The sequence below is a fragment of the Dreissena polymorpha genome, chromosome 11, assembly GCF_020536995.1.
Source record: "Dreissena polymorpha isolate Duluth1 chromosome 11, UMN_Dpol_1.0, whole genome shotgun sequence".
NCBI classification, from domain to species: domain Eukaryota; kingdom Metazoa; phylum Mollusca; class Bivalvia; order Myida; family Dreissenidae; genus Dreissena; species Dreissena polymorpha.
This window is the reverse complement of record NC_068365.1, coordinates 52,384,718-52,392,951: the sequence shown is the minus strand read 5'-3', so window position 1 is coordinate 52,392,951 and position 8,234 is coordinate 52,384,718. Positions and strand designations below refer to the sequence as shown.

General features: G+C 35.1%; 1 long non-coding RNA gene across 2 annotated transcripts; it reads right to left on the bottom strand.

Moving 5' to 3' along the window:
* Nucleotides 1–1,495: 1,495 nt before the first annotated feature.
* On the bottom strand, nucleotides 1,496–6,837 carry LOC127850873 (uncharacterized). 2 transcript variants are annotated; one of them, XR_008035547.1, is made up of 3 exons: nucleotides 6,691–6,837; nucleotides 5,016–5,324; nucleotides 1,496–3,606 (listed from the first exon to the last, which is right to left on the bottom strand). It is a non-coding gene; the product is annotated as an uncharacterized LOC127850873 (long non-coding RNA). The 2 variants fall into 2 exon arrangements; XR_008035546.1 differs by lacking the exon at nucleotides 1,496–3,606 and having other exon boundaries at nucleotides 4,917–5,324.
* Between the last annotated feature and the right edge of the window lie 1,397 nt (nucleotides 6,838–8,234).

Sequence of the window (8,234 nt, the reverse complement as noted above, 5' to 3'; positions counted from 1 at the left end):
ATAGTTCCCAGTAAGACTAGGAAACTTGGCACGGATCACCGTCACACAACAGGCAGGCACTGTTCTGCCGTCATCCCGTCGAAGGCGTCCGTGTATCTAGAGTACATACTGGCGACATGCAGCATGTTTTAATATCAACATCATACTTGATTTTAAACCTATTTAAGCTCGATTGCATCGAAAACCTATGGCTTATAGAAACGCATTCGAGTCCGTTTCCTGGGGAGAACCATTGCTTGGTGTCTTTGCGCTAGATTGAAAGAATGCTCAAACCGTGGGGATCGAATATTTTGTATAATTACATAAAACGGTATCAAAAATATAGAGCGCCAAAAATATTTACTGATTTTTTTGTATTAAAAACTTTAAAAGCAAAGCATTTTTTCATTAACTGGTTAAACTAAATGTTTTTTGAATCGGAGCTTATAATTGGAAACGTTTGTCACATGATGCCGCATATTGTCTTTGACCTCAATTGTCGGGTCCTCGGGTGTTTCATCCCTCGTTGTTCCCACCATAGTTCTTTCGTCCACATTTGATTTCAGACTAATACAGTATTATAATGAGTATAGGTATCGCAAAGCATAACACAGTGTTATCACAATACCTTGATATGCCATACATCTGTTAGCATGCCAAGGACACGATTTCGTCATAATTTGAAATGCGGCTGATCCTATAATGGACCGCTGGTGTATCGCTACGCCTTCAAATGATAGATACAAGCAACTGAAATTCACACCACACATGTTAACAAATATAATGGCCGAACGACGGTATATATTTGTGTGTGCGTTAAAGTATGAAACGTTATTAAACGATACAAAGAGTTTGTAAAATAAATTAGCTGCCATTAAGGTTTGGGTAGAATTACTCTTTTTTATCAAGTAGTATTTTAAACGAAGTTCTTATTGTATCCACAACCCAATTGTTCAGGCAGCAGTCATCATATAAAATAACTAAAATAGGCAATACACGAATGTTGCATACGGTACATCTTTTTGTCAGAAATAAGGAAATCTGGTTTAAATAACTTTCAAAATAGTGCCTGTTGTCTTTAATCAAGAGGACATTCGGAACATTAAGCTTCACGCATACGTATGAGTATATTTAAAATATGCATTGCGCACTCATACAATACGCGAACATCAAACAACAGATATTGGTTGCACTAAAATCAAGTGTCATGTGTAAGATCGTAAACGAGCACAGTTTGCTTTAATGGTGAGAAAAAAAAACGTTAACTACATAAATCATGACTAAATTTAGAATGCCCCGCCATATAATTAAACATTTTACATTACTTTAAACATATTTTATTTCCAAATAATGACATTGTACAAGTATATACATTGGTCCATATATACATACATTATGGAAAAAGGATTAGATGCAGTTTATTAGCAATCAAAAATGCATCCACAGTATTTTGTTACACAAATTAAGGCAATGCAATTCAAATTAGCATTAATGAACCTTAGATAATATATCATTGTTCACATATACGATAACGACCAGTTGGCCAACGTATTTGTTAAATTAATGCAGTCCCATAAAACGCCTACTCAATATGCAAATATGAAAACTATTCTATCGAGCATATTTACTTAGAGGTTGAGCTTTTTCAAAACAGTAATTCAACGCGATATATCCGTACCGTCTTAGTATACACGTTTGCGGATGGGACCTCGGTATGTATGTTTTAGTAAAGCAGTTAAACCGATAAACAACTGCAGCAATATTGTTTTGTTAATATACTTTATTTGTCAATATGCATCGTACATTTACACGCAACCATTGCTGTAATACAAAGAAAATACAGAACAAGCAGTCATGTTATAAAAATGCATGCCAAAGCTTTATTAATATCTTATAAAACACACTAATAGATATGAAGGTAAATTGGTATTACATAGAGACTCCGATTCCTACGATTTTTTTTATAACCATTTGATTTTTTTTATAACTGCGGAGGCTAGTTTGCAGCTACTTCGCAGATCATGAATTGTAGGGGTTACCATTTTACGTCTCCAATTATAAATAAAGCATTTTATTTCAAGAAATAAAATGTTGTTCTTTTTTGACTGATTACCGAACGACAGTGTTACCAGTTCAAAACCATTATTAAGAAAACCTTTTACAAAATAAATCTTTACTGAGTGTACATAACCATATTATTTATTAATAAAAAATGGCATAACGCAGTAGATTATATGTCAAATTGTACAATAAATGAATTTGCTGCTGCATACTATAACTGACATGTACATGCATTGGACCTGCTACCAAACAGAGCTAACGATGTCACTTCGAGGCTGATTTTGTGCGCTTAACAAAGGGTAAGGTATATAAGGTCTCGGAGGAAATATGGGCTTTGGGATAATAAAAAATACATTCGCTAAAATGCCACTAAGGGATGGTAAGGAAAAATATACCCTTTAGGTAATGTTCCACAAAATCATTCTGTATCCCTTCGTGGTCAATTCGAAAGTAGTGCCTATTTCTAAAGAGTTCCTTTTCTCTTCTCGTTCAAAAGCCATTGGGCGATAGCACATATGCGTTTATGGTTATTTCTTGTATTCTGTGTGTGCCTGCAACATCTTGGTGCATGGTTTGGTGGGCAACATTGAAAGATGAACGTTTCGGATGCGTCTATTGCAGTACTATTCTTTTGTCGAAATCGGACTGCTGAAATTCCGGCTTCCGAGGGTGCTTGCATTTGGGCAAATTTTTCTTTCTTAGAACTTGTGAGATGGTACCGTTTTTATTGCAATTATTGAAAGAGGACAGATCCATCTTTAAAATGATACCATACTCGTAAAAATGATGTATAGGCAATGCAAGACAAATGCTTTGAAAGTGGCTGTTTTATCAAAGAACCCTATGGGAATTGGAATTAGTGTAATCTTACCTTTAGTAAACTTCCAGATAAAGCCCCAGACACGCAATACCAGCTTTTGATATTATATGTATCGATTTTCTGCTAACACTACACACTGTATTCAATATTCATATACGATCATCCGGATTCGCTACTAGTTTACGTGGCATGCTGGTAGCTCTACTATTATTCTTTAATGACGTCATAGAATTATGTTAGTAACACAACATAATCGGTGTTTATCACATATTATTAGATTGAGCTTATATTAATTATAATGCAAAAACAAATAAACTGCAGATTAAATTACTTTGAATGTTACTACTTTCACATACGCATCAATATATGAGTGATCTCGAATCATGATATAAGTTTAAAAACGAAATGCATGGTAGATAGATACATTTTATTATTATTTATTTGTCGATTCGGTAAAATGTCCAAATAGTACAAGTGTATCAAATATCACGGTTTATACTCGGTAATGTGTTTTTGATGATGGCAAAGTTACCCAATTTCAGAGACTTTCCAAACAAAATCTCAATAACCCATAAGCATAGTCAGTGTCATAGTAATAGATTGGTAAGACGTAATTATGGTCTCAGTATTACACATAAAATTGATGATGTCGATATGACATTGTTTTTCTTTTTGAAGTGAAAGGAGGGCTTTGTTGGTGATGATTGCAATGCAGGAGTAGCCTTTATTACTACTTCATCTCCCATCTGAAAGACGAATACATGGATCATGTTTAACAATTTCAATGATAACTTTATGTCCTTCCCATTCGGTCGTTAGATGAATAAATACGCGTTGAAAAGAAACCATTAATATCCACTTTCAACACCATCTAATGTTTAACAAAGATTGTGCTGTGTTCATGACGAGGTATTTAATTTGAAATGAAATAAAGGCAGAATTCTTGGTGGACAGCGTAGCTTTTAAATTCGCGATTACACACGCTGGTATGCAGCTATGCTGGCCGCATATGGTATGGGAGTCATTGACGCATGACGCGGCGCTATTCATGTACGCTCGTTTGGATAAAATAAATGTTTCATAAATAGTTGTTTAATTGCCATATATGAAAGGAAATTTTCGAAATACGTTTACCGAAAAGATTAAAGATCGCTCAAACATGAAATGCTTAAAAATCGTTTGGATTTCATTGAACGAGTGCCAAAAACATCTCAAGTGTATGTATGTATTTTAACCGGTCTATTAATAAACAAGTGGTCATGAAACGAAAATCAATTACATTTATGCCTTTAAGTTCATTGATTCAAAACGTAATTCCTGAGATTGTCAAATGTACTGTAGATATGATGCCTTTTTTACGATTTAATGTGTAAGACATTTTAACTGGTCAAGTGTGCGATACATCGCGACAGTATGCATTGCTTTTGACTGAGGATTTAGTCTACTGTCTATACGCACACCAGATGATCTAGATTTAGCTCTTTTTAGACTGCATTGGTACAGTTACATATAACTTCAAATACATTGATGTATTTCTTAAGCAATCGAGCATACAGCTGCAAGTTATAAATTTTAATTGATGTCGTTCTTAAGACGTATACTTTTAAATCAGCATTACTCGTGTGACATTAATGTTCTTTGATTGCGTAGAGTGACCGATCCACGAGTTACAAAAAACACATTGGGAAATGACCGACGCAAATTTTCCTTTTTTCCAAAGTCAGAAATCCACAAATTTACGTGTCCATGAAAACAGTTATTTTTCGAAAAACCACGAAATTTAACGCCGACGAATATAAATGCTTTTACAGTATTACTTCGATCACCCAACATATTACTATAAATAGGCATTACATGGTAAATAGGAAGTTTCCATTCATCGCTTCTGCCATAACCTCAAAGGCTATTAAAGTTTCTATTTAAAAAACACGTACATCAAAACACTATAATGTTTAAATAATCTCCATGTAGAAATAATGAACTCGAGAAACATCACGGGAGAAATTCTAGTAACCAAATTCTAGCAAGTAGATGCCAAATGAAACAACAACAACAATTTAAAGCTGATAATAAACTACTTTCTAAAGAAGTAATTATCATCCTTTTCAAGTTCTTAAGTTGTATGATATATTTAAAATTGCTGTTATGGTTTAACCGTTCCTGCTGCAACTTCCAGAGTCCGAGTCGCTACAGCTGCAGCTTCCAGGATCCGAGTCGTTAGATGACTCTAATAACGAATCGTCACTGTCCGAGTCAGAGCTAGACAAGTCGCCTGACTCGCTCTCATTTGAGCTGGTGTCCTCCATGGAAGTACCGGACTCAGGACTTAACGATCTCTTATTGGCGGACTGTGTGAAGTCCGTACGTTCCTTTTTCAGGCGGTTGTAGCGTCGCCTTCGCCGGCGGCGTTTGTCGGTAAAATCACAACCTTCGTCATCAGAGAGATCATCATCGGACACGATTTCTACAACATAAATCAATGAGCAAATTATAATACTGGGAACCATTGGGCATACTTTAGATTTCTGGTAGTAGCTCGGATCCTATTATTGAATTAAAACAATAATCCAGTTTGGAATAGGGTCTAAATTTTTTTCCTTAAAAGATAAAGTGTTGTTGTTGCATATTTAACGTTTCTCTCTCTCTCTCTCTCTCTCTCTCTCTCTCTCTCTCTCTCTCTCTCTCTCTCTCTCTCTCTCTCTCTCTCTCTCTCTCTCTCTCTCTTTCAAACGAGCTTCATTTCCGTACAAAATTAATAAGACTATCAGTTCAGTGGCCAATCACGTCACATGTTTGAGTTGTTTCAATAGCATTTTAACATCATAATAGCATTCAGTATGTAAACATAAATATTAATTCGTGTTCCATTATTTTATTTTATAGGAAAGCACAATGCATCCTAGCGAATGATGTTGATGTTCTTTCCAACTGAATTTGACCTACCTTCTCTCTCGTCTGACCCTGAGCGTGACTTGATGTGGTCAGCCAACCGGGAGAGAGAGAGAGAGAGAGAGAGAGAGATGAGAGACGCGAGAGAGAGAGAGGAGAGAGAGTAGAGAGAGAGAGAGAGAGAGAGAGAGAGAGAGAGAGAGAGAGAGAGAGAGGAGAGAGAGAGAGAGAGAGAGAGAGAGAGAGAGAGAGAGAGAGAGAGGAGAAGGAGAGAGAGAGAGATGGAGAGGGGGGGGAGTACAGGTATATGCGTTGATTTGCAATTTGATGAGTGTATTTGACTGGGATAAGATATGGAGAAAAAATATATTGATTAACCCGCCCTTAATGTGTTCGTTTGTTAAACCAATTTAATTGTTCATTTTTAATAAAGACGCGTTTACGTGTATGTTCAGTTTATAAGTCATAAAAGATGGGACCCTAACACGATCCGGTTCAATTGCTTGTGAGAAAAAGCGCAATGTTTACGGACGCTCTGAACTTTCTTCAACTGTAAGTAAGCGCTGTATTTACGGACGCCATGAAATTATTCAACTGACCGGTGCTATGGAGGTTGATCACCGATGCACATTAAAGAGTCTAATAAGTCTTAGAGCGACAGAAGAATTGTTTGGGCATTTATGTGTAGAAAACCCCGTCAAATATATACACGCGTGTCTAATATGTATTTTGTTGTATTAAGTAAAAAGAAATGAGAAAATTTAACAAGTGATTCATTATATGTATAAGGCAATACATCGAATATTTTGTGGGATAACATATTTTTTATTTATTATTGTATTACCCCACCCGACAACGTTTAATGAAAATAACGATTATACTGAATAAACCTAGAAAATAATGCAATGGTTATGCACGAATAGATATCAAGTATTACATACATGGAGTCTGCCACATTCTGGCAATAGCCTTCCTCAATTTCCTGCAAATTTATCATTTTTCTAAGAGAGCTTTGAAAGCGTTTGAATAGTTTGTCAACAATAGACTTTTTGACGTTGCTTCGTTAACATGACGACGTCAACTTCCGCCCATTCGCGGTAAATACTGACATGACGTCGCATTGGTTAAAAATAAATATACAGTTATTATAATACTTGCTGTTGTATATAATATATCTTTTCCCCTTTATTTCTCGTTTTATGACATCAAACATTTACTTTCAATACATCATATAATTTTAATAAATTTTAAGTCTATAAAGCTATAAATCAATTCAAATCTGAGCATCAATTTTACTTGTGTCGTTTTCATAAAATTGCCATTTAGGTCGACAGTATGCCGAACTGGAAAGTGAAGTTTATTAGAACCGACTTTTGATGCTACTGTATACGGAATCCGGATAGTGCCATCTATAACCTCAACCTTCTTTCATCAAGGGCGACACACGACACACAAAGCGATACACGATATTGTTTGCGACACACGAAGCGACACACAGTATTTTGCGCGATACTCAAAGCGACACACGATATTTTGCGCGACACACGAAGCAACACACGCTTTGAGTACCGCGCAATATATCGTGTATCGCTTCGTGTGTCGTGTGTCGCCCATGACGAAAGAAGGGCGAGATTATAGATGGCACTATCCGGATTCCGTTACTGTACGCGTCAATTATCTTCCTTGATTTACTTCCGGACGTGGTAAATATATTAATACATATACCGATCATAATAAGCCAATTATGTGATACACGCTATTGACCTTTGGCTCTATTAGTTTATTGGCACAATACATTTTGGTATTTTTAAACTGTAGCGGATAACTTTCAAAAGTAATAATACCGATTAAGCTAGTTAAATTTTACACTTAAGTTTGTTGATATGTCAGCAGTGTAGTGTTCTCGTCCAAATTTATAAAATATAAGTTACCAAGATATTTGTCATGATTATAGGTTAATCTGTTTTCTGACAGCGAATGGAAATTTGGTCACGAAATATGACCTTTTAACATCTTTAATATCTTCAATCTTTAATCTTTTAAAAAATATAATATATACACCTCTTCCATTTTTGTGTTGGAACGTTTGTGGATTCTATATTTGTATACGCGTGTAACGATTGTTTTATTAATGTCTTATAAAATGTTTTAACCAAGATTTCAATATTCAAGTATTGAGTCACTTATCAGTTGTTCATTACGAGTTAAGGGTGCTCACTTTTGAAAATAACAAGATTGTTTAATCATTATGTAAATGACTAAAACATTTTCTTCGTCGTTTGAAAGTAAAACAGAAACGTCGATGAGTTAAATGTTATGTATTTTCATTTTAAGTATCATACCATAAAATCATGGAAAAAAATGGATAGGGTTTTACTAGAAAATACATTTTGCTATACTGCTGTCAGACAGTGTCTATTTATATAAATATTTATAATATATTATCTAATTTAAAGATATGAAAATCAGAAAAATGTCATATGAG